This window comes from Pinus tabuliformis, chromosome 4_2 (genome assembly GCF_031772625.1).
Source record: "Pinus tabuliformis cultivar Carrire ecotype Pingquan chromosome 4_2, CPIR1, whole genome shotgun sequence".
In the NCBI taxonomy this organism is placed as follows: Eukaryota; Viridiplantae; Streptophyta; class Pinopsida; order Pinales; family Pinaceae; genus Pinus; species Pinus tabuliformis.
The window spans coordinates 566,695,408-566,716,276 of record NC_142304.1 but is presented as its reverse complement, the minus strand read 5'-3'; positions in this window follow the sequence as shown (position 1 = coordinate 566,716,276).

Sequence of the window (20,869 nt, the reverse complement as noted above, 5' to 3'; positions counted from 1 at the left end):
TAAGACAAAAAGGCATCTTTCTGTATGAAAAGGTACCCCAGGGACATATAAAAGCTATCTTATGTTGATCTTCAGGACGAATAGAGATCTGATTATAACTGGAAAAGCCATCCATGAAGGAAATAATATCATTATCAGCACACTCGCCAATAATTTGATCGATGAATGGTGTGGGGTAATTATCTTTTGGACAAGCCTTATTTAGGTCTCTAAAGTCGATGCATACTCGGATTGTTCCTTGCTTTTTATCCACAGGGACTGGATTAGACACCCAATCGGTAAGAGGAATAGGGTATATGAAACCCGCCTTGAGCAACTTCTCTACTTCAGCTTTAATGGCTACTGCTTTCCTAGGATTAATCGGCTGAAGCATTTGACGAGCCGGTTTGGCATTTTCATACATCTTGATCTCATGTTGAACTATAGATGGATCAATGCCATGCATTTCTTCATAAGACCAAGCGAATACATCTCGAATTTCCTTGAAAAGGTCAGTGCAAACTCGAATTTCTTTAGGGGAACATTCAATTCTGATGAAGATATTCTCGATCACGTTAGGGTTCGTAGAGATGTTTATAGATATCGTTTTTGAAATCACCGACATATTACCTTCGGCACGAAAGTGTGCTGGAGCCAAAGGATTTGATACTGTACAAACATCACTAGTAAAGAGCTTGGAGAACCTAGATTCTACTTCCTGCACTACAGGAAGAAAATATGAACGATGGTGTAAGTCTTCCAAAGGTCGATCTACACCCATCATTACTTCTAGGATTGCTTCTTTAGAAGGTAAAACCGTATCTAAGCAATCCAGGGTGGAGGTAGAATCAAGGGTCTAGGCCAGGGCCACATCACCATCTACCTCCCCCTTAGAAAAAGGAGTAGAGTGGTCGTCTGCAAAGTTAATGATAGACTGATATCTAAGCTTAGCTGCAGACATAGGGAATGTCCTTCCATTAACTTGTCCTTCAGCTAATGTGGTCGTAGGTGAAGGCAAGGTCCAAGGGTCTAAAAAATAATGAGTTCAGAAGAACTCTTTTCGAGGAGACTCCTTAGATGATGAAACAACATTGATTCTAGTGATAGGAGAGGGAAAATCAAAGGTACCCATCAATGAGGAATACATCCCAACTCTAGATTCTCAGTAGGCAGCTAAGGGTTATCCACTAAAGGCACAGTAGAGTCGGAAGTTGCTTGAGGATCGACAGGACAATAATACAATTGATCAACCTTAATGATTTTCCCTTCATGAGGAAAGCAAATGACATGAAACAGAGTCGAAACAACGGCGTCCATTTCGTATACCCAGTTCCTTCCTAAGAGGAGATTGTAGTCCAAGTTAGCATCAATGACTTCTACTTCAATATTGACAACCTTCCCCCCAACACATATGGGAAAGGCTGGGATAATCCCATGTGGCTTATGAGAATGCCCATCAAATGCAGTCAGGAGGGTAGGTGAAGGAACAACCGAAGGCGATCCAATAGCCTTCCAACATGACATCGACATGATGCATGTGGAAGCTCCTTCATCAATAACGGTATGAAAAATGTTAATTTTCCGGTATGTAGACTTTATTTGGAAAGCCATATGATGAGGGAGTCACTTTTTGACATTTAACATGTCGAAAGTGAGCACTAAAGAGTTAGTTGGATCAGCTGCCCCAATCACCAAAAGTAAAGCACTTCATTGAGCTGGACACGACTGGAGAACCTATAAAGTGGACATGGTGCATGGACTCTGAGCCAGATCCTCAACAATGGAGTAATTCTGGGTAGCCCTAGCATTAGGATTAATAGTTGTGCGTTTAGCGGAACCTTTCGGTATTCATGGTATAGTCTCGATGGGGGTCGCTCAATATGAAGGTCGGTATTTTTCAAGAGCAGTTTTGTCCTTGGAAGTTTCGGTTTCACCGTAATCACGTGATCGAGTGGCCACATGGACATTAGAACCCATCATGAAAACATTTGATGATTTCTCCCCTTCCTGGTTGCCCCCTATGGAGGTACCAGGGTTTGAACTCGCGCTAGCAAGAAGTTGCTGCCCTTGGGGAAAAGGGTTTGTTAACATAGCTTGAGAGCTAGAAGTCCCTTGTTACCCTAACAGGCACTGAGTGTCTTGAAACTTGGGGCAGAGATGAGTTAAATGGTCTCTGTTGCATAACTTGCATGGAAAGTTAACTTTCTTTCTAGGCTCATTTCTACCACCACCAGCATTATTGCCGAATTTATTTGCGTGAGCCTTCCCATCCTGACTCTTTTTCTTACCTCATCCTTTCTTTTTCCCATTGGAATTTTGATTTCCTTTGGGGTTATTAGATTGGGTGGCATTAATCGAAGAGGGTTGGGAAGACGAAGGGTTAGACGATGTGACTTGGTTGTTAGGAGAAGTTTGCAAAGACAACTACTGCAATTGGCTCAACAAGTTCACCGCATTTGTGTCTGTCGATCCAACGATACGATCCGCATGGGGACCTGGCTTTGACTTGGCTATATCAACATTAGACCCAAGAGAATCTGGCAAGATTTTTTGTAGGATCCCAGACTAAGAGTAAATCAATTCTAATTGTTGGGCCCTAAAAATAGCTTGCTCCTCAAAATAGACTACGGACATGGAGACATCCTTAGAGATTTCAGGTTGTAAAGATTTCAAAAACCATTCAAGACGGTATTCCAGAGGGATTTCGGCTTTAATGAGCCTTTTTATTCATCTGCATTCCTAAATATGGTCAGAAATGTGAGTTGCTGTGTCCTGACAAAAAGTCACCAGAAGTTCAGTTCCAGCATCATAACAGATAGGCAACTGGAAATTATTTAAGAAAATATTAGCTAAGTTAGCGAAAGATGTAAAGTTGCCCCCTGGAAACTCTATATACCACTTGACCACATTATCAGTCAAGGTGCGTTGAAAAAGTCTCGATCCAATCGAGTCATCAATAAGGGAGTTTGATGAGCACCACAAATGGAATGTGGTTACATGGTCGCTTGGGTCTTCACTGCCCTTCCCTTCGAATTTTGGAATGTACGAAGGGATTTTGGTTGGGACTGGAGGCTAGGCCGGGTTATATTTGATTGGATCATTTGTTAATTTTGTGAGATCTCGCAAGTTCAAAGTTGTTAGAAAAGGAAGCCTAGGAGGACCTTGGGGGTTCCACCTTGACTGGGTGGAGCTCCCAAAGTTCTGAAAAGATTGGCCTAGATTTTGAAAGGCACTAGGCTGCTTGAAGTATCTAGTAGAACCAGCTGAACCAAAAGGCAAGCCTTGTGATCCAGCGAAACTCAGAGTTTGACCAACTTCGGCTACAAAACCTCCAAAATAGTGAAGCTTCCTCCTAAAGGATTATATGGAGTCGATAACCCCTGATAAGGATTCCAAGCAGAAGCTAAGGGAGGAATACTTCAAAATGAACTAACTGTGGAGTATGTCTCATTCCCTTGTTGGCCGAAAAATGAATTCCCAGTTCCTATGCCACTAACCGCAGGGTTAGTCCAACCTTTGAAAGGATTGCTGCTTTGTCCTGTAGAAGAAAAAGGCATAGATCCTACTATCAGGTTGGAATGTGGTATATGACCACTTTCGAAAGGAAAATCCTGGAATGAAGCCGATCCACCCATCATGGATGTAGAGGCACTGAAGGGAACTGATAGAATACCCTGTGAATGGGTGCCAAATGGGAAAAATCCAGTACTAAAAGCATTGGCTTGGGAATTTCCACTCGTATAAGGAATGGAAGTAGACCCAACAAAAGATGTGCTAATAAAAGACCCAAATAAAGATGCAGAGGGGATGGAAATAGTTCCTCCCCCTTGTACTGATGTTGGAGTCTACATAGTTGTAGAAATTGTACTAGAAGCCATGCTTCCAGTAGTGGTCATCGATGGTAAGTGTGTAATGTGACTTGGACTTGACGGTCTACGTGTCAGAGTCCCAACGTGTCGTAATACTTCTGGATAACTAGAAGGTAGGGGAGAATTTAGAGCCGCTAATGACTTTGGGAGTTCTTCTACCTCTATGTTATCTTCCATCTGAAAGAGAACTCCAGAAAGAACTGGAGTGTTCCTTTCTTGTTCTATGGAAGTACCAGGCCTAATTTGAACACTAATGCCCCCGAGAGGAGGATCAATCCCTGATGCGTCAGCTGCCACAGGATGAAACCCACTGGCAGTATTACTTCTGTACCTTCTAAGAGAAGGCTCTAAACTTGGTGGTCAAAGACCATGAAGTCTTCGAGACCGTCTAGGTGATCGGTCAACCAATTTGAATTTTTTATTAATATCTAGCTAAAGACTCAAAAAATTGAAAGCTAGGCCAACTAGGAGCACAGAGCACACACTAAAATGTCCCTAAAAGATATCAGCCAGTCAAACAACTTTCAAGTATTTCTACTCTGGGTGATGAGGACCGGACACCAAAATACAAGAATGTGTAGCAAGGGGCCTTCCGAAGATATTTTGGGATAGTGACGGCCCAGTCCCATCAGCGAAGGTAAGAGAGGAAGTTACGCTAACCTCCTAACAACAGCCTGCGCCGGTGCAAGCCCCCAAGCTTTGCAAGGGTTCCCTCCAGTAGTACTGCTGAGAGTGATACAACGTCGACCTCTGGTGCCATGGGATTCCCCTATACAGCCACCTGTGTAGATCCCTAGGATTAGCAACTAAGGTTACCAACTTGTATCAGAAGCCAGGCAGAACAATCTCAAGGTAAGATCCAACAAGTAGGAGAGGGGGTATCTCTCTTCCCTGTATTCAAAAACCCTCGTGCTTAACTCCCGAATTCGGAGCTTTCTTGGTCTCCCTAACGCTATTGGATTTTCACTGACTATTCAGACTCCTATGTTTGACAGTTTAAATGGCCTTGGAGAGTTATCTCTCCACTCACCTAATCCAAGTCCCTAAAATATCCTAAAACTTGTTGGTGTGTCTAACTTGACAATTATAAAAAGTTCTAGTATATTTCAATTAGCACTTGTTTTTAAATGGGTTGTTCTTTAAGTCAAGGGGTAAGTGGAAGTGAAGCTAGTGGTGTTTTGACGCAAAAAAATTAATAAAAACCAAACTATATGCAAATGCACTTGTTTTCGTTTTTCGATGAAAGAAATTTCTACTAGGTTCAGAGGAACTTCAAGGAGAGCAACAAATTTTTCTTTTCTTTTCTTTTACTCACGCTTCACACTCACAAAAATTAACAAAACTATGGATGCCTAAAAATATGCACAAATTTATCCTAATGCAATGAGTACATGCTGATGCAAGACTTAAGACTACTCTAAATCAAGAAATGAAAGTAACTTGTTTATCAATATGATTTTCCACTTAAAATGCTTAGATGGAATATAAGTTTCTAATGCTCATTTTCGTCTCTACACTAAAAAAAAGTTTCAAGACAAACAAAAATGCACTTTCATTCACTAAAAGGAAACTAAATCAAAACAAAGTTGAAGAAAGAAAAACTGAGTTTTTCAAAAGTTTTCTTCAAAAGAAAAAAAAATGACTTTTCAAAAGTGCTCTAAACAAGACTAAAACTTTATGATTGAAGAATAGGCAATGAAACACTTTGCGAGTTTGCAACACAAAACAAGTGAGAATTCAACAAAAATGTGTTTCAAAATGCTCCTATCAATAAAAAAGTAGCAACAAGAGCTTGGCAATAAAGACCAAAAGATTGAAAAGAAAACTTTCAAGAAAGTGTGAACCAACAACTTTCGGAAAGCAAGAAAAGCAGATGGTCATAAAGATACAGTTTTGAAATGCAAACCAAAAAGTCACCAAAACAAAACTTGACACAAAGGTTGAAATCAATCTTTCTACCCTGAAAACACAGAGTAGATAAGATCCTTAACAAGAAATCTTGTGTGCTTAAGAAAAAATGATGACGTTTGTAAGAAAAACAAATAAGACCAACACTTTCCACAATCAGAGAGAATTTGAAATCAGATACTTGCTGTAAAACTAAAGACTGACACATAAAAGTAACTATTCAGGACTGAATCAAACCAACAGATAGACCTTCAGAAACAAAAACATTTGAAAAATCTTGAAAATTACAAGATATACACGACTGTATTGATGTACAGTTGCGTGTATATGCGGCTGAGCCTAAGAAAACCTGTGTATACGCAGGTTAACTTAAGGAAACATGCGTATATACGCTTCTGTAAATAGGAAAAACGACGTATATAAAAGATTTCAAGAAAAAACAAGAAACAGTCTGAAGAAACTGATCAAACTTACAATTCAAGTTCTTATAGGAACAGACTACATAGTAACAAAAAGCAAACAGACAGGTGAGCCCTGATTGGCTTGAATAAACCCAAACTAGGAACAACAATACTATTGTCCCCAGTGGAGTCGCCAATTCTGTTAAGGGATAAATTCCCCTAGGGTCTTGGGTTGATACGTTAGCAGATCAAAGGTTGTGTATACAGAGAAACACACACTCCATACAACCATAATGCTAATATAAGCAAATGATACGATAAGGGGCATACCTGGGGGTCCTTCATTTGAGAAGATCCTGCTAGGGTCCAAACTCTCTTGGAGTTCCTTTTGCTCCTTCAACCTACAAAATAATCAATTCAAGAAAGTACAACAGTATATGGACTAAACATCATAAAGAAATCATCTTCATAGTATATTGAAAGGTAGTTAGTTATGCAATTAAACAAGCATTCATATATGAATCTTAACACGGACATCATAAACATGAAGAATATTTATATCAAGAACAAAGACAAGTGTTTCTTTTGTTAAAGACAAATAAAGTACAGAAAGGAATAATTCCACCTGATTCATCCTTTCGCACGCTCCAAGCGGAACCGTCCTCCAGATTCGTCCAGTCTCAAGCCTTTAACAAACTCCTTCCATGATTTACTCCATGATATCTCAAGTAGTAGATAGACATCAACACACAAGGAAACAAGGGTTTCGTGTAAATGGCGGAAGTGCAGGAGGCACTAGGATCTTTAGACCTGGTCAGGGAAATCTTAGCATAGTAACCTTTCTCTCTCTTCTCTCCTCCCTTAGGCCTTCCCATTGAAGCCTTTTTATACTTCTCCCAAAGTGTTTTTTTAGTTGGGAATAGTTGGGCCACAGGATCTAATAGGTAATCAACAAGTAAAACCCGCGAACTCCACCTGAAATTAAGGAGATTAATTTTTTTAAGTGTTTTAAGACATATACATGGGTTGGGTATACACAGACCCGCATACACACGTGTTTAGCTTAGGGAAATGTCATGTATAGGGAATAAAACATTGTTTTTTAAATTTTGGACCAGGTCTGGAAGGAGGGGTTGCCCTAGGCCACGAGTGCAGCATCACAAACATCAAGAGTGAGGTTTGGAGCTATAAAAAATTTTCAGCATAAAATTACTGTGGAAAATAAAATATTGAAAATCGAGAAATTCTAGCACACCCATAAGAATTTTAACACCATTATTTTTGGATTATTGTCTGTAGAAAAAGCCAATGTAGGAAAACTAGTGCAGTAGATGAGGGTTTTATTATTATTCCTTAGAAGAAATTATGAGTATAATAATTTAGATGCTTAAATCGCGATCTAATATGAGGAAAGTATTGGAAAATTTATTGTGATAATTTTTTCCTTCGAAAATATCTCCCTATATTTTGCGCTAAGCCTTCTTCGCACTCTCTGTGCAGTGCTTATGTTGACATTGTGGATATTTCATCCTTCCTTCATTTTCCTATTCTTGGAACTGGAAGAATTCCTCATTTGCTACTCACCCTCTAGATCTATCTTCTTTGCTAAATTACTACCACTAAGAAAATCAAACTTCTTGGGAAACTAAGTATATACACTGGTCTATTCTCCATCACCACATTGATCTCCTCTTATAATCCGCTATTGGAGCACACAAGACCAAGATGAAAACTTAATCAATTGCTAGGATCATCTTTGTATCAATGCATGTGGGTTTCTAGATGATTCTCACATTATCTCAATTAATCATAATTAATTAACCATATTGCCTAAGTTTAGAGTTATGAAATATTAAAAAAATGGTTAAGGATCTAATTGAGACACTTCTAGTCTGAATTTCTAGAAATGATTTACGGGTTTTGGAGATATCAATTATTCTAGCCTCTCTACCAAATTTCATGGCTAGAACACATCTAATGCGACAAAAAATAACACTCCCTCTTAGCGAGGAATGTTTTCTAGTGCTGCAATCCCTACCATAAGACCCTATATTTGCGTCATCTCTTTTCATGTTGTTGATGTATGGCTATACTTCCCACCAAACACTGTGCAACTTTGTTATATGTTGCATATGTGTTGTTGTTTATACTGCCATATTACTGCCAACACTACATTTTCACTACAAATCCCTCTCATATGTTGTTGATGTAGTTGAGATTAATCCAAGGTGATCTACCTTGCTTAATAAAACAGGTTCTCCACCATACCCATATGTTCTCTAAAATAGACGAACTTAACACTTCTTAGAGATTTCATGAGTATATATGCTACATGAACTTTTGTGGGAACATACTATAATTGGATTTCTCCAAGTTGTACACAACCTCTGATGAAATGATATCAAATGTCTATGTCTTTCAACCTGTCATGAAACACCAAATTCTCATATAGCTTTATGCAACTTTGATTATCACAGTACACATTGGTAGCTTCCATCCTTTGCCCGAACAAGCTCACTAAAAACTTCCAAAGCCATATAGCTTCGCACATAGTTGTTATTTCTTCCATATACTCTTCTTCTATGGAGCTCAATGCTAATGAGCTTTGCTTATTTCTACACCAAGGAACCATCCTTGATCCACCATTGAAGTATTAGCCAAACATACTTTTCCTATCAATCAAACTGCCTACCCTATCTACATTTGTGAATCCACATAATATCAAATCATATCCTTCAGTATATCTCAACCCATACTTGATTGTGCCACACAAATACCTAAGAATGTGTCTCGCTACTTACCAATGTACCCTTTTCAGCTCTACAATGAATTGATTAAGGGTATTGATTGCGAAGAAAATATATGGTCTATTATTGACTAGATACACGAGAGATCCAATAAATTGTCTATATAAGGTGGGGTCATCATCCTTTTCATATGATGCATCTATATTCTTCCATTTTCTTATAATGGGTGTAGACATAGGTTTACAATCCTGCATTATGAACCTCTTCAGAATATACGTACCCTTTCTTCCGTACCTAAGAAAAATCTCCCCATCCTTCTAGCACACTTTCAGCCCTAGGCACTACCTCCAAAAAATCATTTTTCATGACATGGATATACTCTTCTATGATGACATCTACCTATACTTGATGTTGTGTGACCTCCTAAAAGATATAAGGTTCGACAACTTGAGCCACCAATACCTATCAAGCTATTTTCTTTGTCTTTTATTCATCCTAGGAGTTCCAACAAACTGCTCTGAATCTCTCAAAGTATGATGAACCTATCTACTAGATCGACCACTAATTGTGGGAGTTTCAGCCAACTCCTCCTCATCCTGCCTCTGCTGCTCCATCTACTAAGAAATCCATAAATGTAGTGCACCTGAGGAAATAATGGTATTGGTCATAGTACTTGATCTTTGTAATTGTCCTCATTCTTGTCCCAATATCTTCGTTACTCCTAGACCAAAGTAGCTTCTCCTAGAAGATTTAGATCACCTGCAGGCATCTCATGAGATCTCGTAAAATTTTGGTCCTCCATGAACGTCACATATCACCTTACTACAATGTTCCTATTGCTAGGAATGTAGATATTGTATGCTGATGAGGTTTCACGATACCCAAAAGGATACCCCTTCTCTGCAGTCTTCTCCAGTTTGGTATGTTTCTCATTTGGTACATGGCAGTATGCAATGCTCCCAAAAATTATGAGGTTACTTACATCTTTCTTCTTCCCTGTGAAGACTCGTTCTTATGTTTTCCTCCCCAATTCTCTATGAGGAGTCTTTTTCTAAATATATATTGTTGTGTTAAATGCTTATCCCCATAGAAATCAAGGTAAACCCTAGTTATATAGCATTCCTTTTGCAACTCCAACAATGGTTTTGTTTTTCTGCTCTATTATGCCATTCTACTTTTGATTATATGGATTTTTCCATTCTCTCTTGATGCCTTCCTTTGCACCAAAGTCTATCAATTCTTTATCAATCTATTATCCACCATTATCTGAGCAAAGTTCCTTTATATTTTTCCATGTTGAATTCTCCACGAGAGCTTTAAATTCTCTAAAACGATCGAATACCTCATCTTTGATCTTCAAGAAGTAGATCCAGGTTTTCCTGGAATGGTCATCAATGAAGGTGATGAAATATTCAATACCAATGAGAGCTCTAGTGGACATCGAGTTGCAAATATCTGTATATATTAGTCCTAACACACCATGATCTTTGTTGTCACTTATTAGAAATTTTTCCCTAGGATACTTCCGAAGTACACATCTTGTGCACAAATCATCATGTTTCATGCCAAGTTCTGGAACCCCTGTTACTGTTTCTATGAGCATCCTAAGTGTTCCATGGTGTATATTTCCCATTATCCTATGCCATAACTCATTAAGATCCTTCCCGTTTCTACTTCCACTACCTATTAGTGCCATTGAAGAGTAAATTTGTAACTAGTACAATCTGTTACGTTGAACTCCAATATGTCTTACATTTTTCCAGCATGGGTGTTTTACATACACTTTCATCCCTACAAAGTGAATATCATACACGTTATCCTATAATTGGGATACTAAAATTAAGTTCATATCCAAACCTGACACATGAAATACATATCTAGCGCTAGCGCTTGCTCGTGACTCCATCTAAATATTTATGGTACCTCTCCCCACTAGAGTATACTTCCTCCTATTTCCCATAGTAATCTCAAACTCCATCTCCTACTCCTTGTAGCTAGAGAAATATTCTCTAGCCCCTGTCATGTGAGCTGATGCTCCACTATCTATATACCAGACACCCTGTGAAGTTGATATTGATAAGTAAAAAAATTCATCCTCCAGCCTCGAAGACAAATCTGAAGTCTCCTGAACGTCACTTTTTCCCATGGTAATCTTGAAAAATTTATAGTGTGCTCTTATTATTTCACCTATCACTAGCTTTGCACTAGCAATATACTATAAAACCTTCTGTGTCTAGCTTAAAGATCTTCCAAATTGAAATAATGGAGTTGCTCACTTTGCCTCCTAAATCACTCGAACCGGAAGAATAAAAAAAACTGCCCCTTTCCTTGAAAAGTCGAACTTCCTCAAGCAACTCAGGCTCCTCGGAAAAAGACTTTGGTTCCCTTGGGAATTTTGACCTACTTCCCTTGCTAAGCAACACAATTCCTTTCCTTCATTTATAACATCTCCAATTGATCAATTATGCTCTGATACCAAGTGAATTTTTTATCTATTACAGTAACTTGAAATTCTTCTAACTATAAATTTAATTATGTAGTACGAATAAAATCACAACTGCAATTTTCACCATAAAAATACCATGGAAAATAAAATACTAAAAAATGAGAAATTCTAGCAGACACGAGAATTTTTACATAGTTATTTATGGAAAATTGTCCCCAAAAAAAACCAAAGCGAGAAAACAAGTGCAACAGATGAGGGTTTTATTACTATTCTTCAGCAATAATTTTGAGTACAAAAATATAGATGCTATACCAACAATATAATTTGAGGAAAATATTGGAAAAATTATTGTGAGAATTTTCTCTCACCCCACAACTAATGTTTTCATCCAAAAAGACCTCCCTAGCTTTTGCACAAAGCCTCCTGCTTCACACTCTATGAAGTGGTTACGTTGACCCTATGGAGATCTTTACCTTCCTTCCTTTGCCTCTTCCCGAAACTATAAATGTTCCTCCTAGAATGATGCTACCCTCTTTTAACTCCTAGTCACCCTTTCACTCTATCTTCTTTGTTGAATTACTACCACTGATAAAATTAAACTTCGCAGGCAGCTGAGTATCTGAACTTGTGTATTCCTGATCGCCACATCAATATCCTCTTATAATCCATTCTTGGAGAACCAACAACGAAGATTAAAACTTAATGAATGACTAGGATCATATTTGGATTGATCTATGTGAGTTTCTGTATTATTCGCACCTTATCTCAATTAACATTGATTAATTAACCATATTTCTGAAAGATAGACTTAGGAAATATTTAAAAAATGGTTAATAATCTAATTGAGAAACTTCTAGGAAGAATTTTTAGAATTTTTTTTTGGGTTTTGGTGATGTCATCTATTCTGGCCTCTCCACCAAATTTCGTGGCTAGAACACATCCAATGTTACAAAATCTAGCAAGGTTCTTCTTGGGACAAATAATATATTCTTGATCTAAAATAATGATTGAGAAGTATATTAATTTCCAAAGGTTTGAGTTTGAAAATGAGATGAAATCATACATTTGATTGGTTTTTTCAGGTTGGTGCTTGTGATAATATATGATTAGTGCCTCGTGTCAGTTGGTTTTAACAAAAGTTGTTGTAAATTGAGGTTGGAACTTGAATTTACACCATAATAAAATACAAATTTTATTTTTTCTACCATGTAGGCTTCCACACTTCTCATTTTCAACAGTTCATGTGAATGATTCCTTTTTGTGTCTTTTATTGGATTTGTTTGATTAATTAAGTGTGAAAAAATATATTATACTGATTCATTCCCCTCCCTCACAATATTCTTTGATTCCCAACAATTGTTATGAGAACGAGTTCCTTCAAAAATAGTTTAACAGTTGGAAGGTATATTTCTAGGGGATCATGGCTAGTTGGGATATAATCTCTTCAAATAGAGAACCAATATCGAAGGTTTTAACCATGTATAGATATTACCGACAAACCAATCCTTAAAAAAGCAGAAAATATAAAATGACGAGAAAAAAAAATATACATAGATATTTTTCTCTTAGAAGCCGGAATTAGAAAAATTAAATTGATTTTTAATTATATTCCTTTGAATGTTACAATACATTAGATACAAATTGAAGTATTCATAAACCCCCAGTACATTAACCTTAGATTAGAACATAATTGTAGTTCCTTTGGCCTAATCTAGAAAACCATGAGTAAAATCATACAAAAAAACATGCGTAAAACCATGAATGGGTCTGCCCAAGAAATGAATAAATCGTGGTGCTACCTTGAACCCCATGTAGGAGGGGATACCATCTAGTTGTGTCTAATGGAACATATCAGTGTGTAGAGCTATTTGTGAAAAGACTATAACACATAACAAAAAAAATCCTTAATGGAGCCAATTATGTCTTCTCGAAAGTAAGAATGAAAGCCTACCTAATGTCTTGTATTGTTGATGTATGGGGTTCAGAAAAGATGGATACATAGTTCTAAAAAATCCTCCAATAGATCCAAATGAAACAATAGTCTTCTCAAGTAAAATAAAGGCTAGAAATGAAAACTTGTTTGCTCTTAAGAAATATGAACTAATCAAAGTGATGTAGTGCAAATTTTCTAAGGAGGTCCCAGATTAACTTAAGAATAGCTATGAAGGGGACTCCATAATAAACAAAGAAAAAATTCAAACTAATAGGAGGAGGTATAAAATTTTAAAGATAAATGAGGATGAAAGTATTTCATAATGCTTTCTTAGAGATGATGTGGTAGTTATCATGATAGAAGTCCTTAATGAGAAACTTGATGAACATATAGTGGTTCAAACATGATCTTAGTCGATATTGGTGGCCACCTACCTATTCCACTTGGACCCCAACACTGCTTCCTATTAGTTTCATGTTGTTCAACACAATTTATTATTTTGACATTTTTGGTATCTTTCAGGTTCTTAACATGTTGAGACATTTTGAGGCCCTAAATGGTATCTTTTAGGAAATGGGAAAAGGTGGGTCTTTCATAGATGTTTGTGGTATATATTTTTTTCCTCAGATAAACAATTCTAACATGCTATCGTGCATGCCAAAGTTATGACCCTCGTAAGTTTATGTTCTAACTGACTCCATTCGGGCCCATAAGCTTTTGGTGCTTCATATCCTAGGGTTAGATTTTTGGATTTTTATGGTTTCTCATTGTTTCTTCATTATAAAATCGCCTTGGAGCTTCATTCTAACATAGTTCATAAGGAATGTAGCCATCACATCTCTTGCAGAGATAATGTTAGGTCTCTATAATACTAGTGTAGCCCTGTTATTTTTATTATTAGTGTAGCTGACTTAGAGTTATTGTTAGTGTAGCCCCATATTGTTATTGTTGTGCCCATGTAGCCCCCATATTGTTATTATTGTTCCCCATAGAAGCCCACTATTGTTATTGTTGTGTGAATACATCAATATTGTTAGGTAGGCTCTAATTATATTATGATCCCTTAGACTCTTATATATAAAAAGGATGTATTGTCATTTGTATCATCCAATAATTGTTCATTTATATGATTTAAAGGAGGTTCCCCCCTTGAAGATACTGTTTTTTAGGTTATTAATCTATTTTTCTTTTCTTTTGTGAGATGGTTGCATAACATTTGGTTTTAGAGCTTTGGATTCTAGGGTTTTTCTACCTCAAACAGGTATTTTGGAATTTTCTCTATAACTATTTTTCTACGAAGCTTCAAAAGATGAAATTTTGACCATGTAGAGATGAAATATTTTTGAACTTTTTGTAGAAAGTTTAGATATTGTTTCACTATATTCTCTGAGGATATGGCATGAAGAATTTAGGGCTTTGGCATATGAAAAAACTCACTATCAGACATGTGACATATGGAAAATCGCCATAAATTTCTTCTCAATAATCATATTTAAATTATGTAAAAAGTGGCTGAAATTACCCAAACTTTCTTTTTTTGTGTATTAATTTTAGGGTCGAAGGTTATAACCATGACATGTGGCATCATTTACAAGTTTGTTCCACTGAACCAGTCCATAATCAAGTCATCATGTGAGATTTTTCATAGTGCTCCATTTAAGAATAAATTCTTGGTCTAACTTGTGGTGTTGGAAGAAGACTCAGAGTACTTCCACAAGACCGAATTTAAATTTGCACACATGTTGTTTCAAAAATTAGTCTGAAGTACTTCAAAGGACATAGTAAATCATATTTATCATTATTTGGTTCCAATGTGCCTCGAAACAAAATTTTTGATACTCCTAGTAAGAAAAGAGAAATCTCTACTATGACACATGAAGAAGAGGAATAAGTGCAACACGACATGTCAAAATTACATGATCAAGTGCAAAAATTTTGCTCTAGCAAAGAATAAAAAAATAATGAAATGGAATGTTAGATGTATGTTTTGAACAATGGGTTAAAAGTAGACATGGGAGGTTTGAAGAATGGATTAAAATAAGACATGGAGGGTTTGAAGAAAGGTTTGATAAAGTTTCTACAAGAAAATTTTCCTAATGAGGAAAAGGTATTCCACGAAATTCATGATGAGAAAAAAAGCAATGTTAATCATGATTTTACATACTCAAACTCTATATTGAAGACCAACCACATTCCAAATAATATTATGAGGAAGTTTGATGGAAAGTATTTGGTAACATGGATACTACATATGAAGCAATATTTTGATCTACATGATGTGAAACACAAAAAAAATGTACACAATGAATCTTTATATTTAGAACCTAATCAATTTGTATGGTATCGATGGATTTGTCCTCAAAAAACACTTGTCACTTGGTCAAATTTTATGGAGGAAATGATTGCACATTATGAGGATACAAAAAGAAGCACCTTTTTTAGACAATTAATAAATCTCAAGCAAAAGTGTTCAATGGCTGAGCACATTGAGGATTTCCAAAATTTACACATGAGGGTATTTGATGCTCCATAGGAGCATATGATTTATTTCTTCATAGGAACTTTAAAGGATAGCATCCAACATGAGGTTTTCCTTTGGGAACATGATTTGTTAGAGAAGGAATTTAGGGTGGAAAGAAATATTGAAAGAAAAATTATGGCAACAAGAAAGTCTACCACTCACAACTAAAAATATGGAAACATTGTTAATCCTAGCCTTCCGCAATCTACAAGGTTTACACCACAAAAGTAACACTTACCTCCTACATCTACCCAAGTAACTGAAAAAGTAGTGTAAACATGCAATGAGAGGCCACTATGATATGATTCGACCTCCTAAGTCATGTTAAGGAAGTGGAACTAATGGAAACATATTATACATACATTAATCATCAGCTATGGGACCCTTAAGAACTAATCTAATACTTTAGACAACTTGCCTTGGGATCACACTAAGATTTTGCATAACCTAATCCTCAGTCGTTCCCATGCTATAGGCATGATGGTGACTAGAAACCCAAATTCGCTCTCACTAGCTTGCCTGCCAGTGACTAGAGACTAAACCTGCTAGTGATATGCCAGCAACTTTGAGATTTGAGCTACTTTTTAGGCCTACAGCCTAAGTCACTGCCCAGAATTGAACCATCTCTTCAAAATAGTAAAGTAACATGGAAATGACACTACTAAATAAAATACTTGTTGAAGACCTTGAATGGACCGCTACTAGTCATGACAGGCATTTTACCAAATGTATTGCGAATATGTAATCTACATGTGTAAATAACAGTTCTCAGCATAGGATCTCATACTTAGCTAAGAATCACTAATTACCATTGATACCTCAACACATCAACTTCCATTCCATCCATTAGGTCATAGATACATTGATAATTCAATTACAGGTAAGAACATGATGAGAGCCACACATGGCTGCTGTCATAAAACACATACATAGACAACATAATAGCAGCAGAAGAACTCATGAAATTACAACCATATAACCACATATAATTGAAAAAAATGCTCATATATATACAAGGATAAATAAACTTTCATTAATGATGCAAAATCCAAAGTTCGGGATGGGACTTTCATGTTCCACTCAACCATAAAATGGCTATGCCAAATCTCTCTTTAGTCATTCATCGTTGTGCCATATTCCAAGTAGGAACGTGGGAGCTCATAGAACTCATCAATCAAAACTCATCCATGGATTCCAAAGGACATTCACCTCAACCAAAAAAATAGTGATTCCACCTCATGGTCGTACATCACAAAACCATAATCAGATTGGTCTCCATCCAAACCTTCCAGGGCTTGTAGAGTGTTTGTTCGAACCAAGTCTTCCAAGACTAGTAACTCAACCCACAGCTATCACCATGCTTTAAAAGATTTTTTCCAACCAAGGATTCCAGGACTAGAAACTCATCCCACCAAAGGCTTCCAGAGCATTTGTCTAACTAGGGCTTCTAGGACTAGTAACTCAACCCAAGTTGTTACAGGGCTTCCATAGCATTTGTCCAAAGAGGGCTTCTAGGAATTAATAACTTAACCCAAGTTAAGGAAACATGAGAAACAACCAAAAAAAAAAATGAAAGTAAACCCAGATCACCATGATTGTCTAGAAAATGGCAGGGGTGGAAAATACATTATCGATCCCGGTCATCATCCATGTGAATGACAGATGACAACCAAAAATCCACATGCAGATGCCAAAACTAGTGAAGGAAACATACATGCAAATCGATAGTTGCAAGAAAATATGATGTAGTTTTTTATCCTGATGCCTTATTGCACTTTATCTCTCTTCCTTTTCCTTATTTCTCCGAAATCCAAGTATTCAAAACCCACCAAGGGTTCTCCAAGAAAACTCTAAGTCTCCAAGAGAATGTCAGAGAGAGAGTATAGAAGATAACTCCAACACTGAACTGAAAAAGGTTACCAATTGATCCTCATAGTCCTTTTTATGAATGAGGCCTATATTTTCTTCATTTTCCATTATTTTCCTTCATTTTACTCCTCACATGCAACTTGTGACCTTTCATCTCCCTTTTCTCCTAATGTCCATTATTTTCATAAATAAATGTGCCAGAAAAACTATTATGTAACCAGCTCACAAAATAGAAGAAAACATAGATCAATGACTTCAAAATCAACCTCTTCGAGGGGGAAATCCCCTTTACATTACACAAATGAATAATTGTTGGGTGCTACAAATGACAAGACCTCCTTTCAATATATTGGAGTCTAAGGGGTCCCAATACAATTATAGCCTACGTAACAATAATATGTTAGGGGCACAACAATAACAATAGTGGGCTTTTATGGGGCAGAATAATAAAAACATGGGGACTATATGGGCACAATAATACAATAAGGGGGTTGCACTAGTAATAATAAGGGGTTACACTAGTAACAATAAGATGCCCTTCTCCTTCAAAAAGTGTTATTCTCAACACTTGAGTAGTTTTGGATGCTTCTATATAAAATTTTCATCCTCCCATGTGGAATCTTCTGCGGATAAGTTCTTCCACTCGATGAGATACTCTAAAATTGATCGATTTTGTAGTTGTCGATTTCTTGCTTTTGTCACTACTTCCAATTCCAATATGATTTTTCCTTCCTTGTCAAGTTTTGGCAATATTGTTTGAATTGGGATCTTCTCACCTATAATCTTCTTTAAGCATGAAACATTTAAAACTCGGTGCACTTGGGAAGATGTAGGAAGCTCCAATTTGTATGCCATAGTACTAATATTTTGTAACACCTTGTATGAAGCATAATACTTTGGTGATAATTTATTATCCTTCTTAGCTTTCTTGAGGAACATTTGTTTGTATGGTTGTAGTCATAGAAATACCCAGTCACCTACATCAAAACTTATTTCACTGCTATGTTGATTTGCTTGTTGTGTCATTCTAGTTTGTGCAAAGTGAGGCTATCCTTTAAGAGTTTGATAATTTTTTATTGATGCTCAATGTGATCTTCCAATTCTTGAACCTTATAATTTTCTTTTAAAGATCATGTGATGGACGCTAGATGATATCCATAAAGTGCCATAAATGGGTTCATTTTTGCTATAGTATGGAAGGAAGTGTTATACCAACATTTAGCCAGAGGAAACCATTTGACACATTGTGTCTCTTTATGATATTCAACGTAACAAAGATATCCTTCAAAACATTTGTTTACTATATCAGTTTTCACATAAGATTAAGGATAATAATATGAGCAATGAGCTAACTGAGTACCAAAGTATTCCACCTCTTGTACTCCAAAGAAACATTTGGAGATTTTTGCATATAATTATTTCTCCTCCAATAGTTTGAGCACGGTATCAACATGTTGAACATGATCCTTCCAAGACTTGTTGTAGATTAGTATATCATCACAAAATAATAACTCAAATTTTCTAAGGAAGGTTTCGAAAATGGAATTCATCAAACCTTGAAATGTAGAAGGTGCATTAGTGAGGCCAAAAGGCATGACCAAAAATTCATAATGACCCTCATGAGTTCTAAATGTTTTTTTTGGAATGTTTTCACTCTTCATTTTGATTTGATGATATCCTGAACGAAGATTTGACTTGTTAAAGTAAATTTCTCAGTGTAATTCATCCAATAATTCATTAATCATAGGAAATTTATCTTTAATATTAATCTTGTTTTGCTCCCTATAATCTAGACACATGTTCCATGATCCATCCTTCTTGTGTACCAATACCACTGGAGTAGTGAAAGAACTTTGACTAGGTTGAATTATACCAACCTCTAGCATTTCTACAACCATACATTCAATTTCACTCTTATGGGAATATGAATATCTGTAACACCTGATGTTTAGGGAAACACTTCCTGGAATCAAATGAATAGCATGATTATGATTATGAATAGGTAGGAGGCCTTTGGGAGTCTCAAACACGTTGGAATGATTGTCCAAAACATTTTGGAGATCTGGAGAAATAGATGGTTTCAATGTGGGAACCTTGAGTGAACATAATTGTGAAATTATGCCACGTTCTTCTTTCTTTAGAAGCTTTTTCATGATGTTAGAGATGATTATCTTTCCTAGTTTCCTTGGGATACCCTTTAATTCAAATTCCTTTCCTTCCCAAGAAAAATTCAAGAAGAGTTCTTGAAAATAAAAATCTATTGTACACAAAGATTGTAGCCATTGGACTCCTAGTACAACATCTGCACCACCCATTGGAATGAAAAGCATTTTACTATTCAAGAGATTTTCTCCCATGGATAGCTTGATATTATGGCACTTTCTAGAGAAATTGATGGTTGCTCCATTTACAACCATTACTTGAAACTCTGGTGTTGGATATAGGAAGCAATTCAATTCCTTGGCTATCTTACAATGAATAAAATTATGGGTACTACCCGAATCAATCAAAACTATTACCTTTTTCTTCTTCATATGCCCTTCTATCTTGAGAGTTTGACAGGTAGTAATTCCCGCCAATGCATTACAAGATATGGAAAAATTCATTTCTTATTTCTTTGGGATTGGTTCCTGGTGTATATCTTGTTCTTTTGACATTTCTGGATCCTTTTATTTCTCCTCTTCCTCATCTATGTAAATTAATTTCTTCTCAGCACACTTATGACATTTAGTGTATTTTCTATCACAATTGTAACAAAGTCCTTTTTCACTTTTTTCTTCCAATTGTCTTAGTGTCAACCTTGTAGGTGGTGAAAGGCTAGTAGAAACAATAGTTCCATATTTATAGTTATGAGTGGTAGTCTTCCTTGTTGCCATAATTTTTCTTTCAATTTTTCTTGCCAACCTGTATGCATTCTCCAATGAATCATGTTCCCAAAGATGAACCTCATGTAGGATGTTATCGTTTAAAGTCCCTATGAAAACTTCAATCCTATGCTTCTCTAGAATATCATTTACCTTTACATTTAATCTTTGGAAGTCCTCAATGTGCCTTGCCATTGAACCCTTTTGTTTGAGATTTATCAACTTGCTAAAGAAGGTGTTTCTCTTTGTATCCTCATAATGTGGTATCATTTCCTCCATAAAAATTGACTAGGTGACAAATTGTTTACGAGAACAAATCCATCTATACCATA